Raw genomic sequence first — 23064 nt, forward strand, 5'->3', positions numbered from 1 at the left:
TCAGCTAGGATCACCTTTTTCTGCCTGAAGAACATCCTGTAGAAGTTTTTTTTAGTATTTGCTGGAAATAAACTTACTCGGGTTTTTTGTCTGATAATGTCTTTATTTTGCTTTTCTTTTTTGAGGGGGAATGGAGTAAAATTTTTAAACAGTGAAATGCAGATTTTTAAATGTACACTCTGATGTGCAGTGCTTTTCAACAACACGCGTAGCATCCAACTCAATTAAGATGTAGACTATTTGCATCACTCTGGGGGGCGCCGGGGTGCCTCAGTCGGTTAAGCGTCTGCCTTCGGCTCAGGTCATGATCCCAGGGTCCTGGGATCAAGTCCTTCATTGGGCTGCCTGCTCAGTGGGGAGTCCGCTTCTCCCTTTCCCTCTGCCCCTCCCCCTGCTCGTGCTCACTCTCTCTCTCAAATAAATAAAATCTTAAAAAAAAAAAACGACGAATATTTCCATCACTCCAGAATGTCCCCTTGGGCCTTCTTCCTGTCAACTTACCACTTCACTCTCCGGTGGCAACCTTTTATCACCATGCTGAGTTTGGCCTGTCCTAGAACTTCATATAAATGGAATCATACAGTATGTATTCTTTCGTATCTGGCTCCTTTTGTCTAATGTAATGTTTCCAGTCGCCCATGTGGTGGTTTGTATAAGCAGCTCATTCTTTTTATTGCTGAGTAGTATTCCATTGTATGTTTACCCATTCTCCTTTTGACAGACACTTCTGTTGTTTCCAGCTTTTGGCTACTTATGAATAAACTGTGAACATTAGTCTACAGATCTTATGAAAATATTTTTTCCACAAATATAGGTTACCAGCTTGATGTGTACCTTTCCAGAGGCATTTCATGTATAAAGAAGTGTATGTGGTGCTATCACATTTAAGAGTAGTGTTAAAATGTGAAGTGATGATGAGCTGTTCCTTTTTGGAAATTTTATAGTTCTGACTGAATAAAGTTATGGTTTTCTAGAAGGGGAATAGTCACACAACTGCATTAACTATAGCACTTCCCTTTCTTACCTTCGTGCTCTTTACCTGTGGGTCTGAACTTTAGCGTTCATTGGAATCACCCGGAGAGTTTGTTAAAACACCGTCTACTGGCCCCACCACAGAGTGTCTCATTCAGTAGCTATGGGGCCTGAAAATGTGTGTTTCTGGTAAATTCCCATGTGGTGTTCATACCACTGGTCCAGGGAATCCACTTTGAGAACCACAGCTCTCTCCTAAGTGTAAGGATTCTGAGTGTTCTAGTTTATCATGGTTATTACTGCCAAACACTGTGAAGGAGCTTTGACCGTGTAAGCAAATCTTTTTTTTTTTTTTTAAATAGTAATGTCTACTTTATTTATTTATTTTTAAAAGATTTTATTTATTTATTCGACAGAGGAGACAGCCAGCGAGAGAGGGAACACAAGCAGGGGGAGTGGGAGAGGAAGAAGCAGGCTCATAGCGGAGGAGCCTGATGTGGGGCTCGATCCCATAACGCCGGGATCACGCCCTGAGCCGAAGGCAGACGCTTAACCGCTGTGCCACCCAGGTGCCCCTGTGTAAGCAAATCTATAGCAGTCGTATATTCCACCTTTACTGGGACAGTCCTCATTTCATGTATTTCCTAGTAAGAGTGATCTAGCATTTACATTTTTATAAAATGTTTCCAGTAAATTTACACTCCAGAGGAACAAAACTGCTGGCAGTCCGTAGGTTTGAATTTTTAGTTTTGAAAATATGGTCACTGTAATTAATATATAACATATGTTGCAAAAACAAGAAGAAGAAGAAGAAAGACAAAAAATACATCCTTTCCACTCTACTACTTTTTAAAATAAATATGCAGTATTTATATTGTTGCATTATGTGAATACAGTATTATTCACATCAGAACCCTTTATGCCATGTTTATAACTTTATTGTGCATTTTTTTGTTCACTTTAGTTTTCTATGTACTTGTCACAAATTTGCAAACTGTCTGACGGTGCTTTAAAACCACTCAGTGTAGATGTTATATATATAACGGATGCTATGCATTCCCCTTTCTTCGTTCTTGTTGGAGACCGCCTCTTGCTCCGCGCACCATCTGACCGGCTTCCGTTCTACACCTGCTGAGTAGCCATCACCGGGAGGCTTCCATTTGCTATCCTGGCGAGAATTGCCTTGATCTCTGTTCTGCGTTGGAGCCACTGTTTCTTTAATCTCTTGTCTTCCTCCTTGCTAATTGATTCCCTCATTTGCTGACATACATCCTCCATATAGTGGGCAGGTCCCATGAGTGTTTCGAGATAGGGTTCTCTGAACTTACCATTTCCCAGTGGGACTCTCACACAGAAATATTTATAGTATTTGGTTCTGCTCCCCCCGTGCATTGCTCCGTTTCCTCGGAGAGAGGTCTTCTAGTCTTCTGTTTGGTGGGTATAGATCTGGCAGCCAGTGTTCTGGGCTCACCACTTGTGCAAACTTTTCCTTGCTTTCCATAAAGTGCCTTATTCTTACTTTCGGCTGCTTCAGAGAGCTCTGTGGTTAATCAAGAGTTTGTCAGCCCCTGCTGTGTGCCAAGTATTCTGCTGGGTTCCACAGAGAATACAAAGATAATGAAAAGATAAATTTCTTGAACTTCAAAATCTCACAGTTTTAATAGTGGAGAAAGACACATCGTTATATCTGTGATAAGTGCTATAAAAATGGGCCTTTAACAGCAAAAGGGGAAAATTCGTTTCAACTATGAAGGCTTTTAGACAAGATAGCATTTGGACTTTGAAGGAAGGACAAGCTTTTAAAAAGAAAACTACAATTTAAAAACTTTTAAAAAAGATTTTATTTATCTGACAAAGAGTGAGAGAGAGAGAGAGTAAACAGCAGAGGAAGAGGGGAGAGGCATACTCCTCGCTGAGCAGGGAGCCCATTGCAGAACTTGATCCCAGGACCCTGGGATCATGACCTGAGCTGAAAGCAGACACTTAACCAGCTGAGCCACCCAGGTGCCCTACAATTTAAAATTTATGAAAAGTTTAAGAAGTAAAGCAAAAACCTTTATCATCTCATTTTATTTTTTTAAAGATTTATTTATTTATTTGAGAGAGCAGGGAGAGGGGCAGAGGGAGAGGGAGAGAGAATCTCAAGCAGACTCCCTGCTAAGTGCTGAGCCTGACAGGCTGCTTGATCTCAGGACCCTGAGATCATGACCTGAGCTGAAACTGAGAGTTGGGTGCTCAACCACCAGAGCCTGCCAGGAGCCCCTATCATCTCATTATTTTATTTCATTTTTAAAAATAGTTACTGTCGCTGTTGCGTATTTCCGTCTAATCTTTACCCACTTACCAGCATGCATTTTTACAGAGTTATCATAGAATAGATATCACTCTGCATCCTCATTTTTCTAGTTAACATGGTAATTATTTTCTGTCATTAGATGATATTAATAGTACATTTTAAATGGCTGCTCAGATGATACAGGATTTTAACAATGAAGGGGTAGGGGATGGAGACGACTGTCCCAGGGAGAGGGAGCCCAACTTGTGTAAAATCTCAGAGATAAGTAAATATCTTTTTTAAGTAAACTGACTGGAGGTGTGAGGGGGGAGTTAGGTATGGGAGGGAGGCAACAGAGGGGTGGGAGAAGGATGAAGAGAGGAACAAAAATTCTTCCAAGACGTGTGAGAGATGGAAAGATCTAGAGCTGTGCATTTCCTATTCCTGGATTTGGGGGGGTTGACAGAAGATTAGGGAGCAGTTAGTAGCTGGTTTTGTGAATTGTGGAGAAATCTCAGGCCTGGAAAACCGCCTTTTTTTTTTTTTTTTTTTGAAGATTTTATTTATTTGACAGAGACAGCCAGCGAGAGAGAGAACACAAGCAGGGGGAGTGGAAGAGGAAGAAGCAGGCTTCCAACAGAGGAGCCTGATGTGGGGCTGGATCCCAGAACGCCGGGATCACGCCCTGAGCCGAAGGCAGATGCTTAACAACTGCGCTACCCAGGCGCCCCTGGAAAACCGCTTTTAATTCCTGTAGCCCCTGCATAGATAACGCATTACCATTTTGTTCCGCACTGTAATTGAGAAAAACCACTTATCTTTGCCTAGGATTTGCAACTCTTCCATTTCACTTTCATAAATCAAAAAAGCTTTCTTAGCAGTGGAAGGGGAAGTCTCAAGCTTTAAAGGAGAGCTGGGATCTATTTGGGGATAATGTCCCCGTTTTGAATGAGGAAAAGATGTTTAATTTTCATTTATTTTTTCCTCATTTGAGCACTCTCCACGTCTCTATTAGCAGTACTTTGAATATCATGTTTCCAAAGTTATTGAAGAGTTTAGTCTCTTGTTGCAGCATTTATGTTCTTCAGTTTCAAAAATGCTGTGAGATATTATGATTTCTGCTTGTGGTTGTGATTGCAAAGACCCGTTTTGGCAATTTTCTAGCATTAATTTATAAAATGCCCTTAAGTGAATGCAAATATGAAAATAAAGGGCACTTCTTATTTAATTTTACAATAGAATCTTAAATCAATATAGTTTCACATCAGTTAACCACAACACCCAAACTAACTAGTTCTGATATTTGTGGTAGGAAATGCAAGAAGGTTTAAAAGTTAAATGAGTTTGTGACTGTGAGTAATTTATCATTCCCTGGAATTTTTAAAATTAATAGTTGTTACATTTTTCTCCAGGAGACTTCTGGGGGATGGTTTCAGTAGAGGTTCCACCAATATGGATTAATTTTTTAAGAGGGGTGTGGTAATCTCTTTCCTCAATTAAGTTTACATATAAATTATAAACACTTGTCTGTGTTTACAAAAGTTGGGATTATCAAATAACATTATTTGCTGATGGCACTTCTGATTACACTTTACCACTTGAAAAAGTTTGTATTTATTTATTAAGTCATCACAGAAAAGACTTCTAATTTTAAGAATTCAGTGTTGGAGATCCATACCTATCTAAAAAAGTACAGCCATTTCCCAGTCAACTGGGAGACAAGAATTTGGCTGGTCAGGCCAATAGAACACTTCAATGGGCCCATTTATTCAGTGGGATTTTTCCAGGAAGAAAGGGTGACTGCAAATGTCTTCAGATTTTGGGGAATAAGTTCCTGTAGAAAACTGAAATTTCAGTTCACATCTTTTCCTCTCTAATTTTTAATTCTGTCTTTATTCTGATACCTGAGGATTTTCCCTTCTTTCTTGCAAAATCAGCTATGTATTTAGTTTTATTTGGGGCTACAGGAAACTTATGTTTTATGTAGCATCTCTAGTAAGCATTTTTGTATTATCTGAATTCGTCATCTGAGATTTGGAGCTAATTGAACATTTCCATGATCATACTTATTCAGTGAAACCTCCAGGAATGAGGGTGATTGTAAGCATTTAGCAGTAGGAGAAGATTGAAATAAATATTCCACGATATGTGTACTTTCGCCTTTTCAGGCCTCTGCTCACAAGGGAATATGACTAACCACTTGCTGGTGGAATGACTGTATCATAGAATCCATTAGGTTGCTATCTATTGGGCAACATCTATTTCGTATTTGTTGATCTTACAAATGCTGCCGTGTATACTGCTATGCTTATGTCCTTGAGTATCAGAGTGAGAGTGTATCTAGGGGATAGACCTAAAAGTGGAATTTCTGGGTTATTGATTTAGAACTTTAGTAGATTTTCTTTAAAATGATTCTTCAATTTATACTTCCTGCCAACAGCATATTAGAGTTTTCCCTAATTACTGAGATTGAAAATATTTCACGTGTTTATTGTCTATTCTCTGTGATTTCTCCTACTAGGTTGTTTGTATTTTACTTATTGGTTTTTAGGAGTTTTTTAAATATATTCTGGATAATCATAATTTGTCAATGGCACACATTTTAGATACTTCCTCCTTGTCTGTCCCCTTGACTTCTCATTTTGTTCATGGCGTCTCTTCTCATACAAAAGGTATATAATTTCAATGGCAAAAGGCATATAATTTTAATTTTCCCGTTAGAGTTTGTATGCTTTAAAATCCTTTCCTACCCCACTGTCATGAAAGTATTCTAAAATTCCCTATGAAATTTTTAAAGTTTTCTTTTTTGCTTATAAGACTTTAATGTATCTGGAATTTGTTTTTGTATACAGTATAAGATATTACTTCTGTATTCATTTTTACTCTTCCCTATGAATTTTACAATTATTTGTTAAAATCCATGGCAAAATCTGGGTGGGGGGAGTTGGAATTGTGTTGCATTCATAGGTTATTTTGGAGAAAACAGACAATAACATGGAATATTTCCATCCATGAACACAGTGAATTTCTTCATTTATCTAAGTCTTCTTTGTGTTCTTCAATAACTTTTTATAATTTTGTCCGTAAAGGTTTTTTTATATTTCTCATTAATTCTGTTTCTTTGTGTTTGATAGTTTTGCTTAATTGGGAATTTTTTAAAATATGCATTCTGTTTTATAATATTTTCTTACCTTTTAATTTTGAACAATTTAAGATCTACAGGGCAATTAAAATAGTAGTATAATGAACACCTGTATACACCGCAGCTAGATCCACAAATTGGTAACATTTTACTTATTCCCTTTGTTTACACACACACACACATACACACACTCACATTCAGTTTTTTATTTGCTGAAACATTTAAGACTAAATTGTACTTTATCACACACTTTATCCCTAAATATTTCAATATGTATCTCAAAAGACATCTTTATATAAAACCTTAAAACAGTATTATGATATCCAGGAAATTTAATACTTGATTTGTTACAGTATCAATATACTATGGTTTTATTTAATGTATAATCTATTGAATGGAATTTTTAAAATAATGAGCATAGGGGAAAAAAGAGAGAGAAAGGCAAACCAAGAAGCTGACTCTTAACTATAGAGAACAAACTGATGGTTACCAGAGGGGAGGCGGGCAGGGGGATGGGTTAAATAGGTGATGGGGATTAAGGAGTGCACTTGTGGTGAGCACTGGTTGTTTCATGTAAGAGTTGAATCACTAAATTGTACACCTAAAACTAATATTGAAAATCTTACCAGCTGATATCTCTATGAATAATATGCATAGGGAAAATCACAGACATAATGGCATAAAAACTTAAATAGCTATAACTGGTCTTCTGGAAGAATCTATGTAGATAAAATTAGTCGGGAGCTAAGAGAGTACACACTAATCTCTGTTTAGTTACTACTGACTAGATGCTAGGCATTTATATGTATAACAGAGAAAAAAGTTTGCCACTTAAAAACTCAAATTGTCTTAGCTCCTATGACAAACTATTAGTAAAGTCTGTTTAGCAAGTCATTTCCTACATATTTTCAGGATGAGGGCAAAAGACCTTTTGCAAATAGTTCACAAAGGTGGGACAAGGGACAGGAGGAAGAAGAATTCTCCCTGCGCCACAAAAGAGAATCAAAGGGGTATGGCATCCTACCATTAGAAATTTGATGAGTTTTTATACTGAATATTACCCTCACCAGCAGATGTATCTCCTAGAAAGGCATTCCATATCTGAGTTCATGGTCCGTGGTTTTCATTTTGTATGTATGCCCTCTTCATGGTTTTAAAACTAAAAACCTTTGAGGTTCAATGTCATAGAGCCCTCCTAGTTCATGTCGCCATTGTTCCAAGTTATGTCATTTAAACCATGAATTATGAGTTTCAGCATCACAGATATTGAGACCTGAAAACAACCAGCCAAAGGCCAGGCTTTGGTACAACTGAGAGAAAGCGGAGTTATCAATGCTATTACCATTTAACAAAAAATTTAGATGGCTGCCCCCTTAGCTGTGGTAGATCAAGACATTCCTTCACCCAGATGTGCACTTCTCCCGTTGTAGGAAGCTTTTTACCTGTAATTGGAAAAGGACAGAAATGAAATTTCACTGCCATTCCTCTCTTGGCAATACGACATCCAAAGATGCCAACCTAAAAATGGTCTGGCACAGTGATACTAGCTAGAGGCTTGAGGATATGATCCTAATTGGTTAAATCCATACATTCCTAACTAAATCTTCCAGTCTTGCTGCACTGAGCTCAAGAGTTCTATGAAAATAATTCATATTGGGGCACTCGTGTGCCTCAGTTGAGAAGTTAAGCATCTGCCTTTTTGGCTTAGGTCATGATCCCGGGTCCTGAGCTCGAGCCCACATCGGGCTCCCTGCTCAAGAGAGCCTGCTTCTCCCTCTCCACTCCTTCTTGTGGTCCTCTCTCTGCTGTTAAATAAATAAAATCTTAAAAAAAAAAAAAAAGAATGGTAAAAACCCAAAGAGAGTGAATTGAGAGATGGAGAGAGAGGGAGAAGAAATAGGTTTGGGGATATAATTTGAACTTTCCTGTATCACACAGTACTTAAAAGCCAGCCCGGGATGCCTGGGTGGCTCACTCCAACTGAACATCTGACTCTTGGTTTTGTCTTGAGTCATGATCTCAGAGTCATGGCACTGGGCTCTGTGCTCAGCGTGGAGTCTGCTTGAGATTCTCTCTCTCCCTGCACCTCTGGCCCTCCCCCTGCTCATGCTGACTTGCTCTCTTAATTAATTAGTTCTTTCAAAAAATTTTTTTTAAAAATTAAAAAAATAATTCATATCAATTCCAAGTACAGAGTGCTATATCATTTTTCTAGTTTTTGGCTTATTTCCAAGACAAGTTAGAAATCAGGTATGTAAATCATCCATGTATAGTTACATTCAAACACCTCAATGAGATGCATATTCCTTTCAAATATTAATACTAATATCAAGTGCTGTTAATGGGAGGCAATTGAAACATACTGAGTATAAAGTAATCAGAATAGGTACTGGCTAAGAAATATAACCACTCTTCTTGTTAGAAATTTGGTTACATACTTTATGGGAATATTGTATACATACACACATAGTAACTAATGTTAAGGACAGGAGTACTGAGAAGTTGGCCTAGTCTTCAGGTGTTGGTTAGACTGGGTACACATGGACAAAGGGCCACTACCATATTTTCTGAATAGGTTAACCCAGTTAGCCAAGCAGAATTTGAGCATCTATGAGTGCTCAGGCCTATGCTAGGAATGTCATTGGATATACAAGGAATAAAAGCATCTATGTCCTTGGAAAATGTTTACACTTAAGCCAAAGAAAAAGAATAATTCATATAAAAATATAAAAACGTAATACAGAATGAAATGCCAAGCTATTACTGCAATGTTCTAGATGATCTACGATCAGTGAGGGTGAAAAGAAATAGCCAGGAAGAAGCTTTATGGAAAAGATGGGACTTCTTCTCAACCTATCCAAAGACTTGTGGTGAAAGAGGCAGACATTCCAGGGTAAGAGAGAAACGCTACATGAGCAAGAAGTCAGACAAGGTGGGCCATCCGCGACACATGGTCCCTTTTTGCCCCCACCACCAAGAAATGATAGTGGAGGAAAGAGGTGGCAAGAATTTCTATGCATGTGGACCATAAATGATAGGATACAAATTATATATATTAAGAGAAATCTGCCTTTTAGGAAGATCTAGAAGTAACAACAAGGTGGTTTGGCAACCATAGGAGCCTAAAGATATGTTTTGCTTGTCCTCCAATTCCTTTTTTTTTTAAACTGAATTAGAATGCCTTTCTCAGTTCAATCACTGCCCTTACCATCCACTATTTCTTTCATCCCACAAGTTTCACTGCCTGGTTACTGAGAACATTTGAGTTGCAGCCTCTGATTTCAGTCATAACATTCATACAGATTCTTAAGGGAGTAAAACTTGGGGAACTTCTTGGGAAATGAGAGGGGCTGGCATTCATTACTTGCTAGTCTCTTGTTCTTTAAGTGGGCTGTAGACCTGAGGCCCTAACATCACAGATGCAATTAGAACCTTGAGGAAAAAGCTTTCTGCCCTGCTGAGGCCTTGGAGAGAACCAATGAACTCTAATTTCCTAGGAGCTTCATATGCATTCTTTTGATTCTCACCTGTGAAGAACCTCAGGCTCCATTCTTACCATAACACTACCAACAGGTCCAAATTCTGGAATACGGTAAAGGCCATTCCTGTTGTGCAAATACCAACTTTTTGGAGAGTGAGGTGAAATTAAAACAAGGACTATAAACTAAGAGAATTTTTGTAAAATGAGGATTTTTTTTTTCTTCATGGAATCAGAAGGTGATGGTAGTTACCAGGGGCTAGGTGAAGGACAATGCAAGGGTATAGTTTAATGGGTACAGAGTTTCATATATGCAGAATGAAAAAGTTCTAGAGCTCTCCCTTCATAACAATGTGAATATACGTAACACTACAAATGGTACACTTAAAAATGGCTAAGATGGCAAATTTTTATGTTTTGTGTTTTTACGACAATAAAAAAAAAAAAGAGAGAATTTGTCTACTGTAAATTATTTGGTCCATACAATTACTAAGTTAATAAATCTGTAGGGTTTCACCTTTGAAAATATCATAAGAGTCCAAAAGAAATCCTTGGGAAGGGAAGGATCCAGGAAGGGCATAAATTTGGATGGAAAATCATTGCATACCAGGAATTGGCTCTGGGACATACTGGAGAGCTAACTTCATTTCACCTCTGTTTCCGCTTCAAGGCAGCTGGTGCTGTCTGGAAAATGAAGGACTGTCAGTAGGTGTAAGACACAAATGACTTTTACTGTTTATTGGTTCTCTGTTATAGGACCATAACTGCTTCAATTCTGAGACTATGTATCATCCATGAGTGCCCCAGGATTAAAATTTCCTTCCCCCATCCAGAGCTGAACTCTTGCTTTTATATCTGGAAAGCTATATGTGTGTATCTTGAAAAAACTTGCTTGGTACCCAGAAAACATCTCAAGGCCTTTAGTCCAGAGATGGTAGAGAAATCAGAATGCTTTCTTGGAGATAGGAGAAATGTCCTGTGATGCTTTGGTTTTATAAAAACACAAATATTTTTGTTGGTAACCCAGCCAGCACATAAAACTATTTATTTGTATTATTCTCTTTCTTTGAGTAAGAAGAATGTGGGAAAGTAGAGGGAAGAAAAGCCAAACATTACATTTTCAAAGCTGCACATTAACCTGATTGTTTCAGATCACATCATGTGAGATCTCTAAGAATAACAAAAAGACGGACAATAATTTAAAAATATATATGTCTATTATTTTCAAGTATAAGAAAGATGGTTTTACTTTCAAATTCTGGTCCTTTAGAAGTCTTATTGCCAAAGCATGGCTATCATCAGAAACATAAGGGAAGTTAGTTTAAAATGAAAAGCTCTTGACATCTTCTGAGGAAGGCCCAAATAAGGGCTTCAGGTGATTTTATTTATTTTTTTTTTCAGTTTCTTTTTTTTTTTTTTTAAATAATCTTTTTTTTTACTATGTTAGTCTCGCACAGTACATCCTAGTTTTTGATGTAAGTTCGATGATTCATTACTTGCATAACGCAGTGCACCATGCAATCACGTGCCCTCATAATACCCATCACCGACCTATCCCATTCCCCCTCCCCAAAGCCCTCAGTTTTGTTTCCCAAAGTCCATAGTCTCTCATGGTTCATTCCCCCTTCTGTTTACCCCCCCTTTTCTTCTTCCCTTTCTTCTCCTATCAATCTTCCTACTTCTTAGAAGTTCCATAAATGAGTGAAACCATATGATAATTGTCTTTTCTCACTTGACTTCAGGTGATTTTGATGCACTATTTGGGAACCATTTCTCAAGTGAAAGTGTTGTATTATGTAGATACTAAACAATGATTTCTTGTGTTGCTATTTATCACTTCTGGCTGGGGATTTCACGCAACCCTCACACTGAGAACAATAAAAAAAAACTGGATAAGCAATTTATTTGAAGGAGCTAAAAAAATTATTAATATAGACAAGGACTCAAATGGACAAGATCTTTGAGCCTGACATTCTTACTTTTCATGTTGAGGCATCAGCTGATTTTTTAAACTAGCACATAAAAGCCTACCTGAAAGAGACTAAGAAGCCTGAGCACGACTTTCGCCAGTCTTGTGGGACAGGGAGACAAAATTGGAGTTCACAGCCAGCAAAGAATGGAATAACCTTAAAAATACCCTAGATCAGTGGTTCTTAAAGTATGGTTCCCCAGGCCATACTCTGCATGAGCAATTAACGTGCTGGGAACTTGTTGGAAATGCCTTATTCTAGGGCCCAGTCTTACTGACTCAGAAACCTTGGGAACAGGGCCGGAGAGTAGTGTGTTTTTAATAAGTCCTTCCAGGTGAACTGGATGCATGCTAAAATTTGAAACTACTTTCCTGCGGCTTTCACTTGGAACCTCTGAAGGGTCATAGCCTAGGAATATGGGTAAGCAAAAACTACATCAGACCACGAGAAAGCGAACCCAACTTCTAGTCAGTTCATTCTCAGATTAGATTAAGGTGATCTGTCCCTACCCTGTGTCAGAAACAAAAAAGTAAAAGCGTATAAGTATCCCTAGAGTTTTTAATATATAATGTCTAATGTGCAATAAAAACCAAGCGGGCATACACCAGGACAAAGGACCAAATGACGAACTAAGATAAAAAATTGTTATAAATGTTTAAGATACTAGGTTTCAGATAGATACCTTAGATAACTTTGATTAATACGTTCATAGAGATAATGTCAAGATAGAATTTTAGCAGAGAAGTGGTCTATAAAAATCAAATGAAAATATAAATCTGAAAAATATAATGTTTGAACTTGTATGTAGATGGTTGTTTAGACATAGCAGATAAGAAAAATTATTAAGCTGAAAGATAGGTTAAAAACTAGCCAGCCTGAAATCTAGAGAGGAAAAAAAGAATAGCAAATACAGAAAGAGCATAATAGACATATGGGACAGGCGCACCTGGGTGGCTCAGTGATTCAACATCACTCTCGATTTTGGCTCAGGTCATGATCTCAGGGCCGTGAGTTCGGAGCCCAGTGTAGGGTTCTACACTGAGCATGGAACCTGCTTAAGATTCCCCCTCTCTCCCTCTCTCTCAATCTCCCCCTACTTGCACAGAGCTCTCTCTTTCTAAAAAAACAAATAAAAATTAAAAAAAGAACATGGTGCTAAGTGAAAGATGTAATGACCCAAACTATGGATAACCATTATGAATTAAAATGTGATTATAGTAGCTTTCTCTTATACACCAGGCCTCAAACCAACTAACCAACCAACCAACCAACAAGAAGACCAACAAGTCTGCACTTGCACCTTTCGCTTCAGAGGGGTACCACTTCAATTGTTTATTCTGTTTGTTTGTCCCAGTCCCAAGTTTCAAGTCAAGTTCCACTTCTCTAGAAAACTATTGCGCTTAAATGTATCCCGATGCCAAACAGAGAGGTTCAGCTTTTGTGTTTAAGATTTGCTTTTCGATTTTATACTGCAGATCAAGAAGGAAATTAAGTGGTAAAATAATATTATTTTTATACCAAGGATTATGACACAGAGATGAAGAGAAAAGTCATTTGTGCAGATCACGTTTTCTCAACTGTTAACATTCCAAATCTCAAAAATATTGCAGTCATCTTATTTTTAAGTGTCTTGTTTCAAGAGAGCTAAATCCATCTTTCACAAAAGCTGATTTTTCTTTCTGCTTCTGGAAAAGCAAACCACAGTTCAAATATCATAGCCAGTAATAGCTCTCCTAAAAACAAAAAGCCCAATTCTTCATTTTTGCTGGATGTTTTTAGTTCAAACTAGATATAAATCCAATTTAGTCTAAAAATACTAATGAAGTTTAATCCTGTGGTCTGTTTTCTACCTAAGGACAAGGTATTTTCTAATAGACTCTATTTTTCGAAGCAGTTTCAGATTTATAGCAAATTGAGCAGAAAGTACAGAGAATTCCCATATATCACTTCCCCCATTTTACCCAAACATCTCCCACTATAGATATCCTGCAACAGATATTTTCAAGAAAAGATATATTTGTTTCCTGCTTCATATGGTTAAGTGGAAAATATTTGGCATCTTAACAGTTTTTCATCTAAAATGCAGTCAATCTAGATTATATAATCATGGAAGGGATAATAGTACTTCTAATCTAAAAATAATAATCTTTCTATTTGGCCTTATGATGTACTACTTGAATATCCATTTCAGTTGGAGCAGTCTTGCCTTTCTCTGAGGATTTACCATTTAAATTAGCTGGCTTTTCCTGAGTATAGGGTTGAAGTAGCTGACCCAGAAATAGCTAGCGTCCTGAGGGTATACCGCAGTCAAACTGTAATTAAAAAGTGGCTACAAGAAAAATCCATAAAAACTGACCCGTGAAGGACTGAAAATTAATTTAATTCTGCTTCTTTCCTCAGAGGAGAATCAAATAGTGGGACGAACTTTCAGAAAGGGGAAATGAAGAACACTTCTTATATTTTTAGTTTTACATTATCATGACTAAGGCAGCCTTATGCTTATACAGTCTGGGGAAAAAAAGTCTGGGGTATTTGAGACATGCATATTTTCCAGCTCACGCATCTGTCCATCCATCTCCTTCCAATAAACATTTCTTAGAGTACCTATCCAGACATTGTACTAGAGTCAACATTTATGTGTTTAATGTATACTAATCCTCTGCACATATTAACTCTTAATGTTCACAACTACTGAAGTAGAGGCAGGTACTATTATTGCCTCCCTTTGCAGATCTGAAGAACAGAGGTTAAGCCATCTGCCCACAGGCACAAGAGCTGATGAATGACATGGGGTGCAGTCTACTGCCCTCCTGGAACTTACTTATAATGGGAAACTTATAATGGGAAAGCAAACAAATGAAGCCAATGGTTAAAAGCCCATATAAAACAGAGTGCCTGAGGCAGCAGACCAGGGGGACTGAGGTGTTAAGTTCAGCTTCTCATGGGAAGAGGCATTTAAAGCTGGAGGAGATACCAAGGATAGGATATGGGAAAGAGAGTACTCTATCCTGATGGAACACCAGGTTCAGCAGTGTGAGAAAATGTACACTTCCATTCCTCAAAGAACAGAAAGCCATCAGGGTGATCTGAACAAAGACTCTGAAAGTGGAAAGATGAGGATGGAGCTTGGGGTGTGAAGAGACTGGTGGCTTACGGTAAGGATGGACTTGCCTCCTAAGGGTAATAAGAATCCTGAAAGATTTTTAAGCAGAGAAATAACATGATCAAAGTGCTTCTGGTAGCGCCTTTGGATTTACAATGCTCCATGTTTTCAGGTATGTATCTTTCAGCAAACTCCTTTGTTTCTCTAAGCCTCATGTGTGAGGGCAGGTAATACCCTCTGGTGGGGTAATGTGGGGAGTGAATGACAGAAAGGCATAATACAGCATTCATGGTGTGGTGGTCCATGCACAAAAGCAAGTTTCTCAGAACATGTTTATCCCTTCCCCTTCTCTCTCCATGACTGACTTCATCTGTGAGAGATACTACCCAAGAAGACATAGCTATCGACACACAATCACCCAGTGAAAGCTCATCACATTTAGGATTTTCCTAGACAGACAGTTCATAGATACCCGCAGTATCTCATTATACACAGGATTCAAAGTCTTCTTCACTACAAGTGTTTTCTTCTTGCCCATTTTGCCCTTGTCACAGTAACAAATAGGTCTTTACATATCTGAAAAGAAAGAAGTAGACGAACAAGAAAGGTCCAGAAAATAAAAGATGTTTCCATCTCTGCTTTGAAAAATGCATTGGTAAGTGACAGAAATAATTATTTCATGACACTGAGAAAAGCAGTTAAGTAATGAATATTCTCAACAAACCTTTTATACTTAAATTTTTAAGCACAGTGCAACAGAATTGGCCATTTTATACTGTTTTGAAAAATTTTAAAGGATATTCCTGAATCCCTTTCTTCCTTTGGCCTTGATAGGGGGGTGGCAGGGGACACACATCTAATGTAGTTCTTAATTCTACTGGCAGCTTTGTTTTACTATTTAGAAAAGAGCTTTGTTAGGCGTTTTAGAACTTTTTAAAAAAATTGATGTAGCATACCTAAGCAAGCCATGATAATGTGGGAAAAAAAGGATATTGATGACTAACTGTTTTGACTCAACAAGCACAAAAAAGTCTCGGGCTTATGCTAACCAAAATAATTAAGGATCTGACTTCTGCATACCATTCAACTTTTTGCAAATAAACTGAAATTCAATTAAGTCTGTGTTTGAAAGATGAGCTTGTAATTTCCCTAAAGTTCTTCTGTAAAATATAATTTAAATTTAAACGACCTCATTCTAGAATCTTAACTGTTTCTGCACCACTGAACATTCTGAAGTATGGCCCGACATGTCTCATTTTAGAAAGTTGAAGTGTCATGGGAAGAGACTGGGATTCAAGCCCTCATTCCCCCGTTTTGCTGCTGACTCTGGTTTATGTGAATAAGTCACTTATCTTCTCTGGCCCTGGTTTTCTTGTCTGTTAAGAGCGAATGGGACAAGATGGCTTCCAGAGGTCCTTCCACTTGAAACAATTTTCTCCTTCTCTGACATCTTTATAGTTTAATAAGTTTGGCATATTTATAGAGTAAACAAAACACAGCTTTCCCCCCAGTTTTTCTTTCATTTCTTTTTGATACAGTCACACATATCCTCCCTTCCAATTACTTTCCCAATTCCTACAAGATTCTGAATAATTAAAAGAGAAAAGCAAGTGATTCAAAGTTATCTTACGAGGTCTAGCGGCTGTTTTTGACATCGCTTCTTACTAAGTCTTTACACTGGGCCACAAAAGACATGTAACTCCTTCAGTGAGTCCACATAGTCGACTGCAAACTGAATATTTCCTTTCCTTCCAGATTGCCAAAGTCTCCACTGTAGCAGCTCATCACACTGCCGCTCACCTGAAGGCATTGGAAACATAAGTGTTTGTTCCTATCTTGTTTACAATAAAAGATTTAGCATAAGCATCATGAATATAATCTTGTGGCTTTTATCCATTATTTTCTCTAGTTTGCATTTAAAGCAGTTAATAAGAGGGCATAAAGACAGACCAGCACAGACAACCTGACATGATATATGACATGACTAGTGTTTTCAAAAAATTGCCTCTAAAAGATACAGATGACAAGTGAAATGCAAAGTTATTTAGATGCTGGCTCATTTCAAAGCAAGTTATTTAGATGCTGGCTCATTTAAGCAGGGGATTTTTATGATAGAGAGCATTCAGAGTTCCATTTTTAAGGCAAGCTTAGTATTTAAGATGTTAAAGAAGAGCATGTGAGAAACCTCAGGCACACAAATCACAGTGACAACACGTTGCTCTATCAAATTTCCAAGGCACTAAAGGAATCTTACTATGTTACCCATCCACTGAATCTGAAGTGCTTGTGAGCCATCGCCTTTAGGGTCAGGAAGGGTAGAGAATGGATGATTGATGAAGGCAGTTGAAAGCCTTCCTCAGGCCATACTTTTTGAGTATCATCAGCAGAAATTCAATTTAAACAGATTTTTTTAAAAGTTTAGAAAAAATGGAAGGCTAGTAAGAGATTTAGTGCAGCTTTATCATTTGGTTAGCATACCTGGTGAGATAGTGCGTATAACAGAGAACTATCTGGGTAAGAGGTAGCCAGTAATGGTATCTTTCCATATATATACACACATACTCACGCTTTTACATGATGACCTTACTTTATGAAAGGAGTTCTGATGAAGTCACATTTTCGACATGGAACCTGAACAACGCTACACTTAGGAGATTTCCCTTTAAAAATCCTTCCCTGAACCTTCTGTAAGGCAAAAATCACTGCTCTATTTTATGTGAATCAGTACTTTAATTCTACATGTTTGCTAAAGACAGGCACAATCCTATACCTGCAAACAGAACTATAAAACATATCCGATACAAGCAGGCTTTACAAAAAGTTATCCCATTTTTGCACAGAAAAATGTAGCGGTTCATCTTGTTGGTAGTGAGGTTTATTTTTTGAAGCAATTACATTCAAAAAAACCATATTCTGTTTATAATGGATATGAACTCTTTTATGCTTAAAGAAAAAACAAAGATTTAGCTAGCCAAGAAGCTAATTCTGGGTTAGAGAAAAAGCTTGTGCCCTTGGCATCTGGGGGTACAACAGGAGGCCGTTCTGTAGCAAGCAGGAGCATGATAGAACAAGGTTCCGCGGAAAGCGCCAAAAGATATTAACACGGAGCCTGTGTTTACATACAGAAGACAGGGGCGTCATGCGCAGAGAGCTGCTAAGATTGGTTGACTTGGGCTCTTCTTGTGTCTGCTGAGCTGGTAACTTTAACTTTCCTGATGCTGTATCTGTTTCTCTGTCATCACTCTACAAAATATCATATAATATACACAAAATTTAAATTCAGAATGAGTGAAGATCAAGCATCTCTATTTAGAAAAACATGACACCTTGGTATCCCAGTGATCTATGGGCATTTCTGAAGGTCAAAAGGACACTAGTGCTAATCATCAAGGGAACAGCAATCAGGATGAAGTGGTGGTGTATCCTGGACCTCACTAAGGAGGACAGCAGTGCTTAGCTACCAACACCAAACAAAGTATTTGTTTTTCACCTACAGGTGGGCCTAAGGTGCTTCAAAAGGCAGCACTGCTGTGAGCTTTCTTGTCAATCTCTTAATATCACGTATTTGTAGTGCGTGGAGAACTATTGCTATATGAGAAATTAACTTTACCCAAACAAGGTCGTTACCGTCAAAACATAAAATGTCATGCTCAATTCCTCTCTCTTATTAACATAGCCTTAACTTCCCTAAAAATCAAATCTTTTACTTGAGACACTAGAAACTAGAAAAAATAAATGCTAGTTTGATCTGTTTAAACTAAAATTTAGATACATACAGATTTTAAAAATTTTTAAACCACCTTTTGTGTATTTCCATACTGAGATTGTGTTTATCTTTTTTACTGCTATAGGAAGTATATATTAAATTATATTTATTAAAGTATATTCCAGTTCTACCCACATTAGATTTTAACATATTTTTGGAAAAATATTTTAACATATTTTTGGAAGAAATAACAAAGATACTTATTTAAATATGTTCCAGAAATATTTACTTGGGTCAAAAACAAGTGGCAATAATACATTTAATTATATTTAGAGCTAAAGTTTATTAGATGGTAGCTGTAGGGAATTCATGATTCAGAATGAGCTCCTTTGGGGGTTTAGAGTTTATGGAGCAGTTCGGGGGAGTTAGAAACACCTCTGTGGAGCAGTTAGTACACGCCAAGGTATTCCAGGGCCATGCAATTATGTATCATATAACAGATGCCAATTCTAATGCAGATTAAGGAAGGAGTTAAAGAAAAACAAAATTTATCACTTATATGGATAAGAAAAAAATCCTCCCTCAAGGATTAAAAAAACCCACACCATAAGTGTGTCTGTTGTCACCCTCTCCGTGCCACCTACGGTCATTTTCCCTCTATTACAGCATGAACTGTGCTCTACCTAGTGTTTCAGGTCACTAGTGAATTACTGAGATGGGATCCTGTCTTGTTGACCTCGAATGTCCAATTTTCATGCAGCAGGTACTCAATGAACATGACTGAGACGACTAAGCCTCAAAGGCAAAGTGGACAGAGCAGCAAGGCCTGGTTCATGTCCACTTCCTTTAACATTCGATCTGACCCACACATGCTTTGAGAGGTAAAATTCTATAACTTCATTTGGCATCTCTGATGCACAAGCTAAGCGATTTGGACTCTCTCTTGTGTGGAGCTATGAGGTGGCACATTAAACTGATGGAGGAGAAAAATGAATGGTGTCACTTGCCTCTTAAGTTGTGCCTGTAAGCTTATTCATATGACCAACCAAGACCAAGCGTATTTACAAAGGTGTAAGCAGGAAATCCATGAGCTTGCCTACTGTTGGCTTCCAACTAATGACTGAGTTCCAAAGAATGGTGATTCTTTTTCAAGGAACTGTAATGTGGGCTGTTAAGCATATGCAAGGGTGTGTATTTGCAAAGACACAGTTCATCTAAGGCCAAGAATAATAGATAGAGGGTGCCTGGGAGGCTGGGAGAATTACGTTATTTATATGCTATCTAAATTTTCCTCATTTCATCTACTAAGAGAATGCTTGAGGATAATGCTTTTATTTCACTATCAAATATCAGAGCCAAACAGCTAATAGTAACAGTTAGCATTTACTGGTATTCACTGTGTGTCAAGCACTCTGACATAGGTTTCCCCCATATTCTCTCCCTGACTCCCACCACCTAATGAGGTAGGACTAGGAAGTTGAGACTCAGGGAAGTTAAGGAACTTGCCTGGAGTCACACACCAAATTAGCAGCACACCCAGCACTAGAACACCTGACTCCATGCTCCTAATTATCTTGGATAGAACAGAGAATCTTTTTTCTTTTAATTTAAATTCGGTTAGTTAACATACAGTATATTAGTTTAGGTGTACAATTAGTGATTCAACTCTTCCATGACAACCCAGTGCTCACACAAGTGCATCCTTAACCCCCCCATCACCTATTAACCCATCCCCCTGCCCCTTCTGGTAACCATCAGTTTGCCTAGTTAAGAAGTCCTACATCTACTTTTTAGCAGCAGATGGATTTGAGGAAAGTGATTTAACCTCTCTCCAAGTACTTTCCTCTTTTGTAAAATGGTTTTAACCTAGTACCTACCTCATTTAGTTGGTGAGTTAGGTATCAGAATGAATATTAAGTGCCTGGTATTTACAAAGTACTGAGTGAATAGCAAAAGAATAATCCTGTTCTGACCTGAGACAGCAGGTATAATGGCTAACCACCATAATCAGATCCGAGCTCCAGACCTGGCTCGACCCCTTCTAGCTGGTGAGGTTACTCACCTCTCCCAGCGTTTCCTTATCTGTAATACCTGGTAATAATGATGGTGCCTGCCTTCCAGGCATGTTGGATGATTAAATGGGATAATATATGTCAACTGCCTACCGGAATGACTGTATCATAGAATCCATTAGAGTTGCTATCTATTGGGCAACATCTATTTCGTATTTAGTTGATCTTACAAGCTGCCGTGTATACTAACTATGTTATGTCCTTGAGTATAATTGAGAAGTTATATCTAGGGGATAGACTAAAATGGAATTTCTGGTTATTGATTTAGACTTTAGTAGATTTTCTTTAAAATGATTCTTCAATTTATACTTCTGCAACAGCATATTAGAGTTTTCCCCTAATTACTGAGATTGAAAATATGTTCGCGTGTTTATTGTCTATTACTCTGTGATTTCTCCTACCTAAGGTTGTTTGTATTTTACTTATTGGTTTTAGGAGTTTTTTTAAATATATTCTGGATAATCATAATTTGTCAATGGCACACATTTAGATAACTTCCTCCTTGTCTGTCCCCTTGACTTCTCATTTTGTTCATGGCGTCTCTTCTCCATACAAAAGGTATATAATTTCCAATGGCAAAAAGGCATATAATTTTAATTTTCACCGTTAGAGTTTGTATGCTTTAAAATCCTTTCCTACCCTGTCATGAATATTCTAAAATTCCCTATGAAATTTTTAAGTTTTCTTTTTTGCTTATAAGACTTTAATGTATCTGGAATTTGTTTTTGTATACAGTATAAGATATTACTTCTGTATTCATTTTTACTTCCCTATGAATTTTACAATTATTGTTAAAATCCATAGTGCAAAATCTAGGTGGGGGAGTTGGAATTGTGTTGCATTCATAGGTTATTTTGGAGAAAACAGACAATAACATGGAATATTTCATCCATGAACACAGAAGTGAATTTCTTCATTTATCTAAGTCTTCTTTGTGTTCTTCAATAACTTTTTATAATTTTGTCCGTAAGGTTTTTATATTTCTCATTAATTACCTGGAATTCCCAAACTGTATCTATGGATATCTGCTGACCCCTGAATCACAAATGTGATAGCAGATTCAAAGCAACTTGAGCTAAAGACAAAAAGATCTGAATGAGAGATAAGAGTTGCTGCTCTTAAGAAACATGGTTGTGGTTCTCATCCAGATAAGATAATTAATTGGATAATAAAATAAAACAAATAATCTCAGAGAAAGTTTGCAGAATCCAGAGTCTCTACAACTTAGTACTTACAATGTCCAGGATATAAGCCAGAATTATTTTTTGATCTATAAAAGAATCATAGGAAAATGGAACACATTCTCAGTAGAAAAAGAAAATACGCTCAAAAACATGTTAATACTCTTGATATTGTATCTACCAAAGATTAGAAATCTCAAGAATGAGATAGAAACCATAAAAATGAGAATTCTAGAACTGAAAATTACAATATTGAAATTAGAAATCAGGTAGAATTAACAGCAGAATTCAGATGAAGAGAAAACTTAACTGAACTTAAAATTAGATCAGTAGAAATTATTTCCTAATTAGCAAATGAGGGGATGGGGCACCTGGGTGGCTCAGTTGGTTAAGGGTCCAACTCTTGATCTCAGCTCAGGTCTTAGTCTCAAGGTGGGGAGTTCAGGCCCTGCCTTGGAGCTCCACCTAGGTATGGAGCCTACTTAAAAGAGAGAGAGAGACAAAGATTGAAAAATAATTTTTAAAAATGAACAGCGACTCAGGGACTTCTTAGATATCAGAGACAGTCTAACATACATGAAATCAAAGTCCTAGAAATAGAGGAGAGGGGAAAAAATGAGATAAAACATTTTTTAAAGAAATAGTGGCAACTTTTAAAAATTTGATGAAAGATACAAATATATAGTATTCAAAATCCCAAACACAATAACACTAAGAAGAACTACTGAGGCACATCATAGTCAAACTGTGGAAAGCCAAGTATAAAGAAAAAATCTGACATAAAAGAAGAAAGAAAATGACATATTACATACGTGGGAACTACAATTCAGTTAAGGAGTTGACTTCTCCCAGAAACTATATGGAGGCCAGAAGAAATTGGAACAGTAGAATAACAACTGTCAATCCAGAATTCTGTATTCAGTGAAAATATCCTTCAGGATGATGACAAAATAATAACATTTTCAGATAAAACTGTAAGATTTTATTATTGGTAGACCTGAACCATTAGAAGAGGTAAAGGAAGTTCTTCCATCTAAAAAATGAATAAGTATAGATGGAAACTCAGATCTTCAGAAAAGAATAAGGAAATGGTTAATATCTGGGAATATGAAAAAGATTTTGTTGTTTTTATAACTTAAAAATATATGCCTGTTTAAATCACAAC

At 37.4% G+C, this 23064-nt stretch overlaps 1 protein-coding gene and 1 pseudogene across 1 annotated transcript in view; one reads left to right on the forward strand and one right to left on the reverse strand.

Annotated features, from left to right (window-relative positions):
* Positions 1 to 23064, forward strand: part of NEDD4 (NEDD4 E3 ubiquitin protein ligase) — a 130470-nt gene that overhangs the window by 7831 nt on the left and 99575 nt on the right. The window lies entirely within an intron of this gene.
* LOC121099777 lies at positions 7728 to 20771 on the reverse strand (annotated as a pseudogene).

The sequence above is a fragment of the Ursus maritimus genome, unplaced genomic scaffold (genome assembly GCF_017311325.1).
Source record: "Ursus maritimus isolate PB19 unplaced genomic scaffold, ASM1731132v1 scaffold_35, whole genome shotgun sequence".
Classification (NCBI taxonomy): domain Eukaryota; kingdom Metazoa; phylum Chordata; class Mammalia; order Carnivora; family Ursidae; genus Ursus; species Ursus maritimus.